This window comes from Oratosquilla oratoria, chromosome 10, assembly GCF_046742065.1.
Source record: "Oratosquilla oratoria isolate Oo_2021 chromosome 10, ASM4674206v1, whole genome shotgun sequence".
Classification (NCBI taxonomy): domain Eukaryota; kingdom Metazoa; phylum Arthropoda; class Malacostraca; order Stomatopoda; family Squillidae; genus Oratosquilla; species Oratosquilla oratoria.
Genome location: NC_134786.1, coordinates 67,214,206 through 67,235,977, shown reverse-complemented (window position 1 = coordinate 67,235,977; position 21,772 = coordinate 67,214,206). Strand labels below are relative to the sequence as shown.

The following is a 21,772-nucleotide window of genomic DNA, read 5'->3' as shown; positions in this document are numbered from 1 at the left end:
TTTCACTTTGTATCTGTTTAAGCTTAAAAAATAGAGAAAAATCTCTACGCGCCAGTGAAGCTCTAAACAAGCTTAGCTTGCCTTGGGATCCCAGTAGAACTGTTCTGACCTGAATTATGGTAACATCAAAACCCTGGAGATTTTTTTCTTCTTTTTTTTTTATCTCGTTAAATTTTAAATAGAGGTCTGCTAAATAAAACATCGCATTTTGCTTTTTTCCAACTTTTCACAGAGAGATGAGTCCATCTGTCAGGAAACGAACAGTTGAGTTATACAAATCAACAAACCTTTGAAAGATGTGACCACTAGGCCTTACAGCAGTGTGCAGGTGTAATTGGTTAAACATGTTATAATTTTCATCGCACAGCTGCGCAAACACTCTAAGTGGATGTGCTTTGATTGTGTTAATTGCCATGATGCGCACTTTCAAGGCATCACGCACTTTACCAATGGGATTCTTGGCAACAGTATGCATATCAGGCATTTTTTTCTTAAGTAAATTCAAAAATCCTCTGTACCGGCCAACCATTGCTGGTGCGCCATCAGTAGCCACCGCATTAATATTACTGAAAGGTATGTTGTGCTTTCCAAAAACATTGCTGCATACATTGTAAAATTATCTCGCCTTTTGCATCAGCCGTGAGATACTTGGCAAACAAAAGTTCATCAATAATGTACTTTTGACTTTGTAACACCTCACATAGGACATTAGAAGATAAGAGCTGCCTAAAGTCAATTCATCGAGTTGTAAAGATACTTTACTGTATTGAAGTTCAGATACCATGTTTTTTTTTTATATTATTTGCCACTTCATCAATTCCTCTTTGCACTGTGCTGCAGTAAACATTCACCGACCCTCTGGTTATTCTTCAACCCTCTTTCGACCCCTTGGCTATTCATTGATTCTTTTAGAGAACCCCTGCTTTAGCTGAACCTTTTGTTTGTATCTTGGTTTGTTTATGTATGTGTATGCACACACACATGCACACACACAAACACACACACACACACACACACACACACACACACACACACACACACACACACACACACACACACACACACACACACATATATATATATATATATATATATATATATATACCTCATTGAAAGTGATGACTACTTGTGCATTTATTATTTTCTATAACAGTATTTTCCATATGTCTATGGATTTGTTTTCCTTTGAAAGGAGATTTATAATTTCACTATAGGTAGTCATTATAGCTAGAGAGCGATTTCGGGTACAAAACCCTTCTTCAGTAGCTTGGGATATTCTTACTTTGTGATTGGGGAAGAATGTTTCGAAGAATGGAAGGATGATATTACATTTTATGTGTTTGTGTTCATACTTGCTCTTCACTGGAGGAGGTTATCGGAAAACTGGGAGAGGTCACTAGGTAACTGGGAGAGGTTAAGGGTTTTGGCATTGGTGGGTTACCGCATGCATGGAAGAGGCTTCGACTTAAGCTAAGGGTATTGAATCTATCTTAACCACTCGCTTCGGCATAGGGTCCACCCCTCTCCCCATCCTTGTCTGAAAAAAAAAAGCTAAGAAACATCCGTCATACAAAAGGGACAAGACGAACCAGAGTGCTGAATCTTTTTAAGCAGCAAAAAGTAAATAGTGAATACAGGTCCTTCGAAACAAGGAAAATTAATTTAATATTTTGTCTGATTGGCACAATCAGAACTTGAGTTCCATATCAAAAAGATGCCGATGGATGGTATGAATAGGCTTGCACCAATTAGTAACGAACGAATTCCAATTATACGATTTATCGTTTTTTGTTTTTTTCTGAGAGAGGCGGTGATCCCCTACTTTAATCCTCAGTTTCAATTAAAGTATTCTAGAATGAACTACTTTGTAGCATTTTTCCCATATTTTGTCAGTTTAATGTCCACAAATTTGTCCCTCGATTTTTATCTATGCTTATTTATATCCGCCAAAGTCTTTTTTTTTCTATGCACTCTTAATCTATTTTCATTTTTTCTTGCTCTAAATGTATCATGTAATTTTTTCACTCTCCTATCTCCCCATATAAAGTATGTGCGTGTGTGATTCACCATGGTCTTGAATCACGTGTTGGACTCGTGATCGACAGCTATTTCCCTCCCGGGAGAGAGCTCAGAGTTCATATATGATTGATGTATGGGTAATGCTGACTTTACACGCTCACACTCCCCCAACTCTCCGCCCACGAAAGTTGGAGTAACGACTCGCAACGCAGCGATACTGAAATTATTTCAGCCCTTGGCGGGATTCGAACTAAGACCACCGTAGTGGCGGCCGCAGACGATACCACTGCGCCGTATGTGTGTGTGTGTGTGTGTGTGTGTGTGTGTGTGTGTGTGTGTGTGTGTGTGTGTGTGTGTGTGTGTGTGTGTGTGTGTGTGTGTGTGTGTGTGTGTATGTGTGTGTGTGTGTATGCGTGTGTGTGTGTGTGTATGCGTGTGTGTATATGTGTGTTTGTGTTTTTGTGTATGTGTGTGTGTGTGTTTAGCTAGGTTAGGATTCCTTATTGTTGCCGCACAATATACATTATATATTTTGCGTACCTTTTTATGTGGTGACCACGCCACCACCGCTCCACATTTCACTTTGGAGTGGATTAGACCTTATCTATGTTTTCCTCTACTAATTTACTATCCCCTTCACTTATGACTCTCTTCGTGAGCCAGGGATCATCAGCGGATAAGTTAACATATAATTTTGATATATATCAAGAACATTTCGGGTGCCAGCAGCAAGCCTTGTGGTACGCCATACGCCACTTTTCTGCAATCCGACATCTCTATCTTCATTACTATTCGGATGAACATATCCTTTGGGAAATTCTTCATCCATTCTGGTATGCTCCCTTGAGCTCTCCACCATCTTCCAGTTTCTATGTAGCACCTTTTCAAAAGCCTTCTCTATGCCCAAGTATGTACATTGTACTCAGTCCTCTCTTTCGCGTAATCATCTCTAAATAATTAATCGACCTATTTTTGACATTTGTTTTCCACGTTTAGACCATCGTGCAAATCAAGGATAATGGTCTATAGTAAAGAAGGACCTCTTAACTTCTGTATCCATTGGTACCACATTTACCATTTTCAAATTATATTCTCACATTTTTCTAATTTGTGCGTGTGTTTGTGCGTGTGCAGTGAGTACGTGTGATTGTTATGGTATGGTGATGTAGGGCTTTGATAGGGGTGTGGGAAGGTGTGTGTTTCTGTGATAAAGTGTGCGATATGTTTCGTAGATATAATTCTCTTTTCTATTTTTTTTTGTAACATTTGTTGGCTGTACAAGTGTTGTACTAAATCGCAGGTACTCGCATGTAGTAATAAAGAAGCCATAATAAATGGATTAATACAAAGCAGTAGAATTACAGATTAGTTTAGCGTTGCGCTGTAATCACGCGTCTACGCTGTCTAACGTAGCTTAATCCTGCTCGAAATGTCCTGCTCTCGATCCACGAAATATCAATGATTAAAATTTGGTTGCACGTAAAATATAAAAATTTATTCATCACTGTCATCGGTCGCTCACAGCTTTTGTTCCTTGTATTTCGACGGACTGTGGTGAACTAATATCGGTCCAGGATTAAAGAAACAAATTGCTTGACAAGCTTGACTAGATTATTCGTGTTTGACATTAAGAGAAGTAGAGCTTCAGGATTCGGTTTAGATTAGATCAGAACTCCACCTGATCTGATTAAGTTTAGGGATTGGAGAAGATGACTGTTAGTCAACAAAATGAAATATCTGAGCAGTTACATAATTTACGTGAGCAAGCTCGTGTCTGTGTGTTTGTGTCCATGCGAGCATATGATTCATCATGGTCTTAGATCACGAACTGGATTCGTGATAGACAATTACTTCCCTCACACCACACTTTATAATGAGAGCTTTATAGTTGTGTGGTCCGCTCTATGGATGATACTATGATTTTACACAACACACACACACGATATCTTCTTCAAAGGAAGCGGTAGCGTCTTAAAGAATGTGAGGATCTTCAATCCCAGATTGAGTTCTGTTTGCTGAGTTCACTGACCAAGATATTGACTGCTACATCAATGTGCCGTGTGTGCGTGTGTGTCTTTCTCCCTGTCTGTCTGTGCGTGTATGTGTCTGTGTGTCTGTATGTGTGTCTGCGTGTTTGTCTGTACATGTGTATTTGTGTCTGTGTGTGTGCATGTACTCGCGCGTGTGTGTGCGCGCGCGCGTGTGTGCGTGTCTATGCGTGTGTGTCTGTATGTGTGCCTGTGTACCTGTATGTGTGTGTGTGTACCTGTGTGTGTGTGTGTGTGTACCTGTGTGTGTGTGTGTGTGTGTGTGTGTGTGTGTGTGTGTGTGTGTGTGTGTGTGTGTGTGTGTGTGTGTGTGTGTGTGTGTGTGTGTGTGTGTGTGTGTGTGTTTGTCAGTCTCCGTCTGTCTATCTGTCTGTATGTCTGTTTCTGTATGTGTCTGTATGTCTGCGTATCAATATGTGTGTGTGTGTGTGTGTGTGTGTGTGTGTGTGTGTGTGTGTGTGTGTGTGTGTGTGTGTGTGTGTGTGTGTGTGTGTGTGTGTGTGTGTGTGTGTGTGTGTGTGTGCGTGTGTGTGTGTGTGTGTGTGTGTGTGTGTCTGTGTGTGTGATTCACCATGGTCTTGGATCGCGTATTGGACTCGTGATCGACAGCTATTTCCCTCCCAGAAGAGAGCTCAGAGTTCATATATAATCATATGACCAATCTCTAGGTAATGCTGCTACCTTACATGCGCGCACACACCCAACTCCCCGCCCACTAGAGTTGTAGTAACGACTCGCAGCGCAGCAATACTAAAATTATTTCAGACCTGGGCGGGATTCGAACCCGGATCGCCGTAGTGGTAGCTGGGAACTCTAACCACTGTGTGTGTGTGTGTGTGTGTGTGTGTGTGTGTGTGTGTGTGTGTGTGTGTGTGTGTGTGTGTGTGTGTGTGTGTGTGTGTGAATGTGTGTGCGTCTGTATGTGTATGTGTGTGTAGGTGTATTTACCTAGTTGTATTTACCTAGTTGTATTTTACGGGAAGGGGAGCTATGCTCGTGATGTCCCGTTTTCATATCTCATTTTATCTAAACTATTTTTAAATTCATGTATTGTTTTTGCACACACCACTTTCTCATCTAACTTGTTCCAACTGTCTATTACTCTGTGAGGAAAGCTGTTCTTTTTTCAGGTCTCTTCTATAGCTGTCCTTTTTTATTTTCTTTCCATGTCCTCTTGTATTTCTATCATCCCATTTTATCAGATTCTCTTTATCAGTAATTTCTATGCCTTTCATGATTCTGTAAATAGTTATCAAATCTCCTCTCTCTCTTCTTTGCTCTAGTGTCTGTAGTTCAAGTTTTGCTAGTCTCTCTTCATATGATAGTTTTGTGAGTGTAGGTGCCAATTTTGTAATTGCTCTTTGTATTCTTTCAAGTTTTTTTTTAGACATTTTTTTGTACTTGGTGACCATATCGTTGCTGCATATTCCAATCTTGGTCTTATCAGGGTGATTAGAATTTTCTTCACCATTTCTTCATCCAGATATGTAAATGCAACTTTGATTGTTCTTATTAAATTATAGGTTTCTCCAAAAATCTATGTTTCTCAGGTGACATATTATTCATAACAATGACTCCCAGGTCCTTTTCATATTCTACTTTTTTTATTCCTTCTTCTCCCAATTTATATGATCCTGTTATTCTGTTTTTACTTTTTCCAAATTCCATTATACTACACTTCTTTGTATTGAACTCCACTTCCTACTCCATTCCTGTACTTTGTTTAGATCTCTCTGTAGTGATTCACAATCTTCTTCCGTGTTCACTTTTTTCAATAGTTTTGCATCATCTGCAAAGAAGCTCATATAGCTTTCAATTCCTTCCTCCATGTCATTAATATATATAGCAAACATTATTGGGGCCAGAACCGTTCCTTGTGGAACACCGCTTATTACTTCATCCCAGTTTGAGTGTTGGTCTCTTATCACAACTCTCATTTTTCTTTCTTGCAAAAAGTCTTCCATCCAATTTAGTAGTTTGCCCTGTATTCCTCCTTCAGTTTCTAATTTCTTAAGCAACTTCTTATGTGGTACTTTGTCAAAAGCTTTTTTTAGGTCTAGAAATGCGCAATCAGCCCATCCATCTCTTTCTTGTATTATATCTATTAGCCTTGAATAGAAACATATTAAATTGGTGACGCATGATCGTCCTTGTCTGAATCCAAATTGTCTTGGATTTAGTACGTTGTTTTTTTTTTTCTAAATATTTTACCCATCTATTTTTTACAATTCTTTCACAAATTTTTGCTATTGTACTTGTTAGAGAGACTGGCCTATAGTTGTTAGGGTCTTCTTTATTTCCCCCTTTATATATAGGTACTATATTTGCTTTTTTCCAATCTTCTGGAACTTTACCTTCTTTCAAGGAACTGTTCATTATGCTATGTATTATGTCTGCCAGTTCATTCTGCATTCTTTCAAAATCCAGTTTGCTATTTCATCTGGTCCATGCGATTTTCTGACATCAAGATTACTCAAGTGGTTCAATATTTCATTCTTTGTTACTTTTATTTCTTTCATAGGGGGGACTTTCTCTTTCCATTCAATCTCTTCAGGTTGTATGTTCTCCCTTGTAAACACAGATTTAAAATGTTTGTTCATAATTTCCGCCATTTCAATTTCCTCTGTGTATTCAATTCCTCCTTGTCTTAATTTCTCCAAATCTTGTTTGTTTTTCAGTTTGTTGTTTACAAATCTGTAGAATAGTTTTGGTTGATCTTTACATTTTTCTATGACATCTTTTTCATATTTTCTCTTTTCCTCTCTGCACGCTTGTACATATTCATTTCTATAACAAGTATATATTTTCATTTTTCTGGTCTTTTGTTTTTCTTCCACTTAGCCCAAGCTTTGTCTCTTTTGTCTTTCATCTCCCTACAACTTTTATTGTACCAGCACTTTATATATTCTTTTTCCTGTTTTTGTCTCGGGACATACTTTTCTACTCCCTTTTTATAGATTTTTGTCAAAATATTTCATTTCTCTTCTACTGTTGTATCTTCTTTGTGTATTCTTTCCCAGTTTTCATTTTGGAAGAATTCTCTTATTTTATCAAAATTTGTTTTTTCATACATCAATCTTCCTTTTCTATATTGTTCGTTTCTTTTTATGTATTTTTTCTCATTTAGTTCTAGTTCTATCAATATGTGTCACTTTTGCCTATTGGTGCCTGGTATTCTATCTTTTCCACTATTTCAGGTTCTGATGTGAATATTAAGTCTAGTCTCGATGGTTCTTCTTCATTTCTATACCTGGTGTTCTCTTGGATCCATTGTGTCATTGTGTGGTCAGTAATCATCTCAAGTAGAACACTTCCCCATGAGTCTTCTCCACCCTTTACGGTCATCTCTTCCCAGCATATTTCTTTGCAATTATAGTCGCCCATCATAACTATTCTTCCTCCATCTTCCATTATCTTGTTTAGTGTTATTCTTGTGTCTTCTAACATGCTTTTATGTTCATTCTCTTCCCATGAGGCTGTTTTTGGGGGCACGTAGTTTATTACAAATTTTCTGCTCTTCTTATCTCTATCTTCTACTTCTATCATAATCATCTCTACTGTATTGTTCCCATATGTGACATTCTTCACGCTTATATCCTTCTTAGTCAGGAACATAACTCCACCCCCTTGTTATATCTCTCTGTTTCTAATCCAATAATTATATGTATTGTGTTCTATGCTGTTGGGTGGTAGTGGGCCTTTTAGTTTGTTTCAACAATTCCCATTATATCCGGATCTCTTTCAGATATTTGTTCAGTTCTTTCAGTCCTGTTATTAATCCATCTATATTTGTGTAGGATACTTTTAACTTTATTTCCATTGTATTCTGTTTCTTTTGTGTTTCTCTCTGTTATGCTCCATTTCTTCAATTTCATATTCACTACTCTCCAGTAGAATTCTTGTTTTTCTGTCTCCGTTCTGGTCTCGTTTTTTCTCTTAGATTCATGTCTTTTTCTTATTTCTTCCTCTCTTTCCTCTTTATTCATTTCCCTTTTTATCCATACCTTTTTATATTGTTCACTTGTTGCTAGTTTCCCTGTTTTGTATAAGATATTCTCTGCCGTCGTTTGTGACCTGAATTTAATCTTAATTGGTCTGGTCTTGTCTGTACTATATTTTCCGAGTCTGAATTTCTCTTCTATTTATTTCATTATTTCTGGTTCATCTTCCTGAACTGATTCTAGTAATCGTCTTACTTTTTCATTTTCCTCCTTGATTCTTGTGGTTCTATCTGGGTTGTGTTTCTCTTCCATTCCTAATATGATTATACATTTCTTTTTATCTGCTAAATCTCTTACTATATTCTCCTTTTGTCTTATCACCTTAATTGAGTCTTCAGTTTGTTCTTTCATTTGCTGTTTAATTATGTCAGTGAATGCCATTTTATTGTCTTGGGTTGTCTTCCAACTCATAGCTTCTTTAGCTATGGCCTCTTTGTTTTCTTTATTATTCCTCTTTAATTCTTCATTCTCCTCTTTTACTTCTTTTAACTGTCTTTTTAGTTCTACTTCCTTAGTTAAGTTATTGTTTGCTTTCTCTAGTGTTTCTAATCTTTCAACCCTTTCAGCCATTTTTGAAATTCTATCAAATCTACTTTCCCAATGTTCAGTCATTTGTTCAATATTTTCTTCGAGTCTTGCTAGTTGGGGGAGGTTGGTATCCGCCCCCCCCCCTCATTAAATCCATGGAAATTATTATTCTCACCTTCCACTGTGCTACTCATATCTATGTTTCTAATCTTTACATTTTTGTTAGACCTTTCATCATCACTCAGCTGGTCAGGACCCCTTTTGTTTACATGACGCCTGCCTGCCTGGGTCAAGTCCTCCCCTTCCTCATTTCCTTCCATTTTCCTCAGTAATCCCTCCCCTTCTCCTTTTTCCTCACTTTCCCACTACACCACGAGCAATTTCCCCCACCCTGTAAATACAATAGGTACTTCCTTTGCTTTGGGATCCACGAAATTTCACTTTTTCTTCAGAACGTCCTCTAAGCCGTCCGTTCGTTGAAGTGTGTGTGTGAGGTGTGTGTGTGTGTGTGTGTGTGTGTGTGTGTGTGTGTGTGTGTGTGTGTGTGTGTGTGTGTGTGTGTGTGTGTGTGTGTGTGTGTGTGTGTGTGTGTGTGTGTGTGTGTGTGTGTGTGTGTGTGTGTGTGTGTGTGTGTGTGTTTGCCAATCTGTCTATCTATCTGTCTGTTTGTCTGTCTGTCTGTCTGTCTGTCTGCCTGTGTCTATCTGTATGCCTGTCTGTATTTCTGTATCTGTCTGTCTGTCTGTCTGTATGTCTCTGTCTGTGTCTGTATCTGTTTCTGTCTGTGTCTGTGTCTTTCTGTCTGTCTGTCTGTTTCTGTGTCTGTCTCTGTATGCCTGTCTCTGTCTGTCTATTTTTCTACATGTTTACATGCCTGCACTCCTTCATGTGATTCGGAAAAATAGTAATACTCCCAAATGGATGACGGACAGGCTGAAAACATGAGATCGGAATGAAAAGAGGTTTTACGTAAGGATAAAAAACGGGGAACACGCCTTGGATCCAATTATCACCATATGGCACGACTGGTTAAAAAGAATACGCGCACAGCGAAACGTAACTATGAAATTAAGGTTGCCAGACAAGCAAGGTCCAACCCAAAAGGCTTCTTTCATCTCTCTAGAACAAAAAATAGGGAATGGATAGGCTCAATTTAAAATGACGAAAATGTCATGGTAAAATCGGAGAAAAAAACGAGAGAGACGTTTAACAAATATTTTCTCTCGATGTTTACTAAGGAGAGGTTAGATGAGGTACCTGACTGCGATCCGATTTGCAGTGGGAATGAAGAAAGTAGACTATCTAATATCAGCGTTAGTAAGGTAGAAGTAGTCAAGTAACTTAAAATCCCCAGGTCCAGACGATTTTTTTCCGAGAGTGCTTAAAGAGTGTAAATTTGAAAACTGCGACCAGTTAACAGAAATATTTAATAAGTCGTAGACATTTTCAATGCAAAAAATACTTTTTGCACTTAAGATGTAATATACGAAAGCGCTCTACTTCGTTACTTTCTTTTTCCAAGTGGTCTACTTTGCATAAGTGAACACAGGTACCCGTGTTCTTATTAGCATATATATATATATATATATATATATATATATATATATATATACATTATATATATATATAAGGAGGGAGTCTTAAAGTGTGCAAGGATGGTGTGTGGAACAAGAAGGACAGGGGGAAATAGAAGAAAGGGTAGTGAATGGTGGGATGAGGAAACAAAGAAGGTTGTAGAAGAGAAGAAGCGAGCATTCACAGATTGGTTACAAAAGAGGACAGGGGAGTCATATGAGACGTACAAAGAAAAGAAAAGAGAAGTAAAGCAAAAGGTAAAAGAGGCAAAGAGGAGAGCAGATGTGAAATGGGGTAGGAGTATGACAGAAATTTTTGAAAGTAATAAAAAGATGTTTTGGAAAGAAATTAAGAGAGGAAGAGGAGGCGAATCAAGTAGGGAAGAAAAGGTAAAAGGTACAGATGGAGAGTTGATAATGGAAGAGATGGCAGTGAGGGGAAGATGGGCAGAATATTTTAGGGAGTTGCTGAATGTGAAGGAGGATAGGGAAGGAAAGATAGCTGCAGTGGGAAATACGAAGAAAATGAGAGTGATGAGTGAGGAGAATGGAGGAGAAATAAGGAAGGATGAGGTGAAGGCAGTTGTAAAGATGATGAAAGCAGGTAAGGCACCTGGTCTGGATGGATGTCATGCAGAATGTCTGAAAAAGGGAGGTTCAGTGATGGTGGACTGGTTGGTGAGATTATTTAATGTTTGCTGGAGAGAGGGTAGAGTACCGGAGGACTGGAGTAGTGCCTGTATAGTTCCTCTTTACAAGGGAAAAGGGGACAAGTGTGAATGTAGTAATTTCAGAGGAATTAGCCTGTTGAGTGTAGTAGGGAAGGCTTATGGGAGAATCTTAATTGAGAGGATTAGGAGAGGAACAGAAGGAGTAATTGGTGAGGAACAGTGTGGATTTAGGACGGGTAGAGGTTGTGTAGATCAGATCTTTGTGGTAAGACAGATATGTGAGAAAGCTATAGGAAAGGGGAAGGATGTTTTTTGGGCTTTTATGGATCTGGAAAAGGCTTATGATAGGGTAGACAGAAAGGCACTGTGGGAGGTTATGCAGATTTATGGGATAGGAGGAAAGCTTTTGGGAGCTGTCAAGAGTTTTTATGTGAGTAGTAGAGCATGTGTTAGGATTGGAAATGGAGAGAGTGAGTGGTTTGAAGTAAAGGTGGGACTTCGTCAAGGATGCGTTATGTCGCCCTGGCTGTTCAACTTATACATGGATGGGGTGGTGCGAGAGGTGAATGCTAGGGTAGTGAGTCAGGGATTGGAGATGGTTAAAGAAAATGGAGAAAAGTGGGAGGTGAGCCAGCTGTTGTTTGCGGACGACACTGCGCTTGTGGCAGGGTCAGAGGAGGGATTGAGGAAGCTGGTGGCAGAGTTTGGGAGAGTATGTGATAGAAGAAAGCTAAAGATAAATGTGGGTAAAAGTAAGGTGATGAGATGTACAAGGGGTGAAAGTGGCAGTAGACTGGAAGTGAACATTAAGGGAGAGAGACTGGAGGAAGTGGATAGTTTTAGATACTTGGGTGCAAGTGTAGCAGGAAAAGGTGGAGTGAAGGTGGAGGTAGAATGTAGATTGAGAGAAGCGAGTAAATGCCTTGGTGGTTTAAAGAGTGTAATGAGAAATAGACATTTGGGAATGGATATTAAGAGGAGGTTGTATGAAGGAGTGATTGTGCCAACAGCACTATGGGGCAGAAACGTGGAACATAAGAGAAGAAGAGAGAAGGAGTTTGAATGTGTTTGAGATGAGGTGTCTGAGAAGTATGGTGGGGGTTACTAGGCTAGATAGAGTGAGAAATGAGGAGGTGAGGAGGAGAACAGGGGTGAAAAAGGATTTGGGAGAGAGGGTTGATGAAAGAATATTAGGATGGTTTGGACACATGGAAAGAATGAGTGAAGAAAGACTAGTAAAAGAGGTATGGAAGGCAGATGTGGAGGGAGTGAACATGAGGGACGTCCTAGGATGAGGTGGATGGATGGGGTGAAGGGGGCTTTGGGGAAGAGGGGAATGTCTGTTGAGGAAGGAAGGGAGAGGACGGAAGACAGAGGTGAGTGGAGAATGGTTGTATATGGATGATGTTGTGACTGCATGGGGAGAAATGGGCGGGGTGGGGGTGGGGGGGGTAGTGTGTGTGAGTGAGTTTTGACGCAGCCCGAAGGGATTTCTCCCCGTCCTCTCCTTATATGCAAGGGGGGACGGAGAGGGGGGGTCGCCGATTAAATGAAGCGGCCTTGCTGTGGATGTGCTGTGTCCTGCGACACTGCTTCTGACCCAGGGCGGTGGGCAGGGTGCAGGGATGACCCGTCATCCAGGAGGTGCTCAGATGAGAGGAAGGGTGGGAGGGGTGTGGAGTGTATTTAGGGATGAAATGGGTGGGAGTGTTTTTATGCCTTTCCCTTTTTGGCTACCTCCCTTGGAAGGGGGAAAAAGCCTTGGTATATGTATGTATATATGTATATATATATATATGTATATATATATATGTATATGTATATGTATATATATGTATATGTATATATATGTATATATATATGTATATATATGTATATGTATATATATGTATATGTATATATATGTATATGTATGTATATGTATATATATATATATATATATGTATATATATGTATATGTATGTATATGTATATATATATATATATATAAGATTATTTCAGACAAATGAGAGAGAATGTGGGTGGGGAAGGGCAAACGAAGATGTGTTAGGAATAGAGTTTATTGCCCTAACGTTGCGACCAACTTGGTCTTCTTCAGAGGACTACAGCATTATAAACGGATCACAATTCTTATATTCGTAAGGAGAGGGAACCCGCCAAGGTATGAGCGTCATGTTTTCCCTTTGGCTAACGATTTAATTATTAGGACACTTGCTGCTTTCGAGAGGCATTTAAATCCGTCTCTGTCGTTGTTGTTCTTGTTGGCGGCGATATGTGCAGCTTCCACAGTTTTTCTCATTTTCTTCTCAAATCCCTCGTGTAGAATTTCTGCGTTGTTCCAATCAGGTAGATGTCCACATTTGTCCAGGTGACGAACCAGGGAGTTAGATGTTCTATGAGCCCTGAGATCGTTTTTGTGCTCATTCAAGCGTTTATTGAACCCTCGACCTGACTCACCGAAATAAGATGATGGACAACCGTTGCATGGAATACGGTAAATGACACTGAGATTATTACGCATATTGTTATGTTTCTTAAATATTTTTCCTATTTTATTGGAAGATATTTTTGCTATATTTATTCCACCTTTTGACAAATAATCATCAATAGCTATGGTGTTTATAGAATTAGGGACAGAAATAAAATGAGACTTATCCTTTCCCGTGGTTCGGACGTTTGAGCCATCGTAGATCTTCTTGGCTTTCCTCGTTGTCCTGGTGATCAAACCTCCGGGGTATTTCAGCTTCCTAAAGGTATTCTTGATGTAAGTAAGTTCATCCTCTAGGAATTCTTCGCTGCAGATACGAAAAGCTCTGAGAAAGAAACCTATTAGAACACCCGTTTTAACACGTCTGCTGTGTGCTGAAAAATAATGGACAAAGTCGTCCCTATTGGTGGGTTTCCTGTACACCGAGAAACTTACCTGTTGAGAACCTCTGTGTATCAACGTGTCTAAAAATGGTAAATTACACTCTTTTTCTAGTTCAACTGTGAATTGAATGTCTTTATTCACAGCGTTGAGTCTTCTCAACTTATTTTCTATATTAGTTCTTTTTGGCATCACCACGATTATGTCATCCACGTACCTTAACCAAGTGGTACCTCTTCCCATGATGTTGATGTATTTGTCCATTTCTATTACTTCCATGAATAAACATGCCATGACAGCAGATAATGGACTCCCCATTGCGAGACCTCTAATCTGTTTAAATTCAATGTTGTTAAACATAAAATAACCAAATTTGACACACATGGAAATAAGTTTTATATAATCAGATCTTGGGACTGGAAGGATATCATCATCGATATCTGTTGTTACTTTCTTCACTGCTTCTAGGGCATCAAAAACAGAAACATTTGTGAATAACGCTGTTATATCGAAGCTTGCCAACTTCTTATCACTTACATTCAGATCCTTAAGTCTCTGGATCAGGTCGGAAGAATTTCTTAAATGGGCCCCGCTGATGGAACCGATGACGTTTGAAAGGGGTTTTGCCAGACATTTCGCTAGTCTGTGCGGAGCGCTACCAATCCCTGAAGTTATGGGCCTCATGGGGATATTTACCTTATGTACTTTAGGAAGACCGTGCATTAACGGGGGTTTTGGAGCTTCTTCTAGTAATCCTAACAACTTTTTTCCCCTGGTTGATTTACGTAGAATTTTTCTCGCTTCTGTATTGAATCTTGCTGATTCTATATCAGCGTTGCCGGCCGGTTGTCTTTCGTATGTTGATTCATCATTCAAAAGATCGGACATTTTGTCCAGATAATCAATTTTATTTAAAATAATTACTCCGCCGCCTTTGTCGGCGTGGGTGATAATAATGTCATTATCATTACTCAAAGTCTGAAGGACTTCTCTAAATCTTTTGGGAATAACAAAACGATTACAATCGGCCAAGGCTTGGTAACATGTTATTACCCCTTGGGTGAAACCTTTATCAACTTCGTTCTCAGACCATTTATAATTATTGTTCACATTTCTCTTGTAGTCCTTACCTTTTCCTCCTATATCAAATTTAAGTCCCAAAGACAGTACCAATTTCTCGTCTTTAGATAGCTGTCTGTCTGAAAGGTTGGTCACAAAGTCATTCCTTTCCAATTTGTTCCAATCACTGTTATTACATAACCAAAGTAGCTTACGTTTAAGTTTTTGTTCTAGTACAACATAATCCTTATTTAATCTACTTACCAGCCCGAAGGGTAGGGTTACCTTTTGATATAGGAGGAAAAGGTAAGGACTACAAGAGAAATGTGAACAATAATTATAAATGGTCTGAGAACGAAGTTGATAAAGGTTTCACCCAAGGGGTAATAACATGTTACCAAGCCTTGGCCGATTGTAATCGTTTTGTTATTCCCAAAAGATTTAGAGAAGTCCTTCAGACTTTGAGTAATGATAATGACATTATTATCACCCACGCCGACAAAGGCGGCGGAGTAATTATTTTAAATAAAATTGATTATCTGGACAAAATGTCCGATCTTTTGAATGATGAATCAACATACGAAAGACAACCGGCCGGCAACGCTGATATAGAATCAGCAAGATTCAATACAGAAGCGAGAAAAATCCTACGTAAATCAACCAGGGGAAAAAAGTTGTTAGGATTACTAGAAGAAGCTCCAAAAACCCCCGTTAATGCACGGTCTTCCTAAAGTACATAAGGTAAATATCCCCATGAGGCCCATAACTTCAGGGATTGGTAGCGCTCCGCACAGACTAGCGAAATGTCTGGCAAAACCCCTTTCAAACGTCATCGGTTCCATCAGCGGGGCCCATTTAAGAAATTCTTCCGACCTGATCCAGAGACTTAAGGATCTGAATGTAAGTGATAAGAAGTTGGCAAGCTTCGATATAACAGCGTTATTCACAAATGTTTCTGTTTTTGATGCCCTAGAAGCAGTGAAGAAAGTAACAACAGATATCGATGATGATATCCTTCCAGTCCCAAGATCTGATTATATAAAACTTATTTCCATGTGTGTCAAATTTGGTTATTTTATGTTTAACAACATTGAATTTAAACAGATTAGAGGTCTCGCAATGGGGAGTCCATTATCTGCTGTCATGGCATGTTTATTCATGGAAGTAATAGAAATGGACAAATACATCAACATCATGGGAAGAGGTACCACTTGGTTAAGGTACGTGGATGACATAATCGTGGTGATGCCAAAAAGAACTAATATAGAAAATAAGTTGAGAAGACTCAACGCTGTGAATAAAGACATTCAATTCACAGTTGAACTAGAAAAAGAGTGTAATTTACCATTTTTAGACACGTTGATACACAGAGGTTCTCAACAGGTAAGTTTCTCGGTGTACAGGAAACCCACCAATAGGGACGACTTTGTCCATTATTTTTCAGCACACAGCAGACGTGTTAAAACGGGTGTTCTAATAGGTTTCTTTCTCAGAGCTTTTCGTATCTGCAGCGAAGAATTCCTAGAGGATGAACTTACTTACATCAAGAATACCTTTAGGAAGCTGAAATACCCCGGAGGTTTGATCACCAGGACAACGAGGAAAGCCAAGAAGATCTACGATGGCTCAAACGTCCGAACCACGGGAAAGGATAAGTCTCATTTTATTTCTGTCCCTAATTCTATAAACACCATAGCTATTGATGATTATTTGTCAAAAGGTGGAATAAATATAGCAAAAATATCTTCCAATAAAATAGGAAAAATATTTAAGAAACATAACAATATGCGTAATAATCTCAGTGTCATTTACCGTATTCCATGCAACGGTTGTCCATCATCTTATTTCGGTGAGTCAGGTCGAGGGTTCAATAAACGCTTGAATGAGCACAAAAACGATCTCAGGGCTCATAGAACATCTAACTCCCTGGTTCGTCACCTGGACAAATGTGGACATCTACCTGATTGGAACAACGCAGAAATTCTACACGAGGGATTTGAGAAGAAAATGAGAAAAACTGTGGAAGCTGCACATATCGCCGCCAACAAGAACAACAACGACAGAGACGGATTTAAATGCCTCTCGAAAGCAGCAAGTGTCCTAATAATTAAATCGTTAGCCAAAGGGAAAACATGACGCTCATACCTTGGCGGGTTCCCTCTCCTTACGAATATAAGAATTGTGATCCGTTTATAATGCTGTAGTCCTCTGAAGAAGACCAAGTTGGTCGCAACGTTAGGGCAATAAACTCTATTCCTAACACATCTTCGTTTGCCCTTCCCCACCCACATTCTCTCTCATATATATATATGTATATATATGTATATGTATATGTATGTATATATATATATATATGTATATATATATGTATATGTATATATGTATATATATATATATATGTATATATACATATATGTATATACATATATATATATATATGCATATGTATATGTATGTATGTATATATATACATATATATATGTATGTATATATGCATATGTATATGTATGTATGTGTATATATATATATATATGTATATATATATATGTATATATATATGTATATATATATGTATATATATATGTATATATATATATATTTACATATATATGTATATATATATATGTATATATATGTATATATATGTATACATGTATATATTTATATATATATATATATATATGTATATATATATATATGTATATATATATGTATATATATATATGTATATATATATGTATATATATATATGCATATATATGTATATGTATATATATGTATATGTATATATATGTATATATATATATGTATATATATATATATGTGTATATATATATATATGTGTATATATATATGTGTATATATATGTATATATATATATATGTATATATATATATGTATATATATACATATCTATATTTATATATACATATATATATATATACCTACATATATATATATATATATATATATATATATATATAATACGGAATATCCCACTGTCGAAGAAAACAATACATTTGAAGTTACGTATATTACGATCACTAAATGTGATCCTCTTCAGCTTTCTACCGAGTTAGAAACATCACGAGAAACCCGAAGTTCCATTGTGTTAGTGATCATATCTTTCAATAATTATTAAAACTTGCCAACAGAAAAGCAATTAACATCAGTGTCAAACATCCATCGAACCGTAAAAAAATCGTGAGATTGTGCAATAACAGTGTTTGGTCTAATTACTTGCTCCCCGACAATGTTGTTAATTATTCCAGTACCCTTCTTACAAAAGAAGAACTAGATATTTTAGGGTTAGACCTCGATTTTGCAATGAAACCAGGCAAAAGGCACGCTTTAGACTATATAGTAAGATTTGACAAAGATTTATTATGTTTAAAAGGCATCCCTCTCCAAGGTATCTCTGATAAAAAAAAAAAAAAAAAAAAAAAAAAGGTTACCGGAGAGATACAGAGGTGCTGAAAAGGTTGACTAACCGAGAAAACATTATCATCACCAGAGCAGACAAATTGGGAGGAAAATAGTGTTATTAATATGCTCAGATTACGAAGCCAAAGTTCACAACCTTTTCAACGATAAGGTTACTTAGGAAAAATCCACTTAAAACCATTTCAGGTGAGTTCACCAAAAAAGTGTGAAGTATAATAGGTGTAGATTTATCTAACATATTTAATTAATTAATTAAAATCATTAAACCAAACCTCCCCTACTTTTATGGCCTGCCAAAAATTCACAAAGAAGGAACCACCCTCAGACCCAGTATTTCTAATAGAGGATCCTGCACTAGTAAATTATCAAAATGTCTAACAAGTATATTCTCCCCTTTTGTGGTTGTTTCTCAAACTCCCACATCAAGCACTCGGAAGATTTTTTTTTAACAAAATTAAAATACAAAATATCCCAAAAAATACCAAATTGCTAAGCCTACATATAGTCTCGCTATTCACCCATGTCAACATAGATAATGTTTTAAATTTCTTACAAACCAAGCTTCTCCCACATCAAAGTAAACTCCCCATCACAGTTTCTAAGATTATCAAATTAACCCCCCCTCTCCCTCCTTCCCCTCCACCTCCCGAGCGAAGTGTCCGACCTCGCAGAAGGTCAAAACGAACTTTACAGCGTTCACAAGCGGACTATACTTAAGCTCGTGTTGTCTGTAAAAAATTGTCAATTGTGTATTATGTAGCTGTGTAAGACTGTGAATTAATACTTGTATACTATTCTGAAGATGATTCCTGAAGTCGAAACGTCAATTAAAAAGGGAAGACTATGGAAGGCTTGTATTTGCCCATCACCCTTTAAGTAGCACCCTTGACAGAAATAGGGGAATATTGGGAGAGGTCGCTGCCCTCAGCTCACTCAGTATGTGGGGTCAGGAGGCAAATGTCTTTTGACTAAACTAGTGATAAAAAGTCCGGAAATTATGTCCGGGGAGTAATTGTCCTCGGACATAATTTCAGGACTTTTATCACTAGTTTAGTCAAAAAGACTTTTGCCTCCTGACCCTACATACAGTGAGGTGAGGGCAGGGACCTCTCCCTATATTCCACTATTTTGTTAAGGGTGCTACTTGTAGCACTCACTTCTCTCTACTTTACATCTACTGAAGCGGATTGCAGTTTGCAATCGAAATATATAGATTCCGTCTCCAGTCTTTTTTGCTCCAACTTTGGTTTCACGTGATATATATATATATATATATATATATATATATATATATATATATATATATATATATATATATATATGTATATATATATGTATGTGTGTGTGTGTGTGTGTGTGTGTGTGTGTGTGTGTGTGTGTGTGTGTGTGTGTGTGTGTGTGTGTGTGTGTGTGTGTGTGTGTGTGTGTGTGTGTGTGTGTGTGTGTACATTTTTAAGCATAAATGCGAATAGATACCACATATAGACGCACATATCCCTAAGTTATGTATCAGCAAGTAAATGAGATGCTCAGCGTCCCCTCTTTGATAACAAAGCATTTAATTCTTTTGCAGAAGTTCGGTTGATGTATCTCAAGTTTGTTTTGAAGTAGAGTTACATTTGTCAACAACACACAACCCTCGTTCGATGAATATCGAAAGTCAATTAGATAACAAGACTATGGATATAGTCATGAGAACTCGGGAATGTTTAGAGGGTCGGAAATTGCATACTGAAAGAAAATGGGAATCACAATTTGGAATGGTTCAATCGCGTCTGGAATGGGAGTTTCTTTTGGAATTATTCCGTTTACATGGGTTGGTAGGAGGCCTTGAGAGGGAGATTGGCCGAAAGATAGCCCAAGAAGGAATATATAGTTTTAGACTCTGACTTGGTGAATAGGCTCGATAAAGATGTTTTTTTTCTTTCTTTTTCACTCTCCCTCTTTCTCTTTTTCTGTTTTTTCTTCCCTTCTTTCCCTTGTATTCAATATTAATTTTGTATTTTCCGTTATATTCTCTTACATTATGCGTTTCATTTTTTATTCTAACACACACACACACATACACACACATACGTACGTGTGAGTGCGTGCGTTCTTACGTGTGAGTGCGTGCGTTCGTACGTGTGAGTACGTGCGTTCGTACGTGTGAGTGCGTGCGTTCGTACGTGTGAGTAAGTGCGTTCGTACGTGTCAGTGCGTACGTTCGTACGTGTGAGTGCGTGCGTTCGTACGTGCGTTCGTACGTGTGAGTACGTGCGTTCGTACGTGTGAGTACGTGCGTTCGTATGTATGAGTGCGTGCGTTCTTACGTGTGAGTACGTGCGTTCGTACGTGTGAGTGCGTACGTTCGTACGTGTGAGTGCGTGCGTTCGTACGTGTGAGTGCGTGCGTTCGTACGTGTGAGTGCGTGCGTTCGTACGTGCGAGTGCGTGCGTTTGTAGTGTGAGTGTGTGCGTTTGTACGTGTGAGTGCGTGCGTTCGTACACGTGAGTGCATGAGTTCGTATGTGTGAGTGCATGAGTTCGTACGTGTGAGTGCGTGCGTTCGTATGTGTGAATGCGTGCGTTCGTACGTGTGGGTGCATGCGTTCGTGCGTGTGAGTGCGTGCGTTCGTACGTGTAAGTTTGCATTCGTACGTGTGAGTGCGTGCGTTCGTACGTGTGAGTGCGTGCGTTCGTACGTGTGAGTGCGTGCGTTCGTACGTGTAAGTGGGTGCGTTCGTACGTGTGAGTGCGTTCGTTCGTGTGTGTGTTCGTGTGGGGTTGATGGTGGGGTAAGGCGTTTGTGTGTTTGTGGTCATGTACTTGTTTGTGCGTATGTGTGAATGCGCGCTAGCGTATGTGTGTGTGCCTAAGTGCGTTCTTTCTGATCTTTTGTATGTGTGCGTACACACGCTTACGCTGCAAGAATCATGACTCTCCGGATGAATGTGATTACGTCAGTAGAAGAATCCAAAGTGCTGAAGAAGCTTGGAGTGGATTCAGTGTTTGCTTATGGAATAATCAACGGAGCAGAGCACGCCGTCGACAGCTTAAGTAGACTGGAATGCATTCCAAGAAGTGAAGATGCTGGACGAGTTGAGGACACAAAGAAGTCTCTTTTAACGCAAGATCCTAACCTGAGTTTAATAAAACCTCATAGCGCTACCTAGGATAAAATCTGAAGATTTCGTCATATTCTTTTGCATTTAGGTCTAATGCTGGCCTAAATAAAACTAGTTCCAGCCAGAAAAAACTCTGTGAATCTGTAATTCCACCAATGAGGCGATTAAGCTTGAGCCCGTTCAGGAATAAATGTTGCCCCCGAAGGAGGAGGAGGAGGAGGAGGAAGAAGAAGAGGAGGAGGAGGAGGAGGAGGAGGAGGAGGAGAGAAAAAGAGGGAGAGCAAGAGGACGGGAGAGATGGGGTCATCGAGTCTGAGTTATAATTAATCGAACTGACTTATGAGTTCCACATATGTCTTCCCATAAAAAAATCGTCTGCACTCGGTGCGAATTCACGCCAAATGAATTCGTTGATGGGAGTACAATGGGCAAAGTGTGAAGCTACCTTAGCTC

General features: G+C 38.7%; 1 pseudogene; it reads right to left on the bottom strand.

Moving 5' to 3' along the window:
- Positions 1-189: 189 nt before the first annotated feature.
- On the bottom strand, positions 190-21,129 carry LOC143028954 (uncharacterized; annotated as a pseudogene).
- Positions 21,130-21,772: the final 643 nt, after the last annotated feature.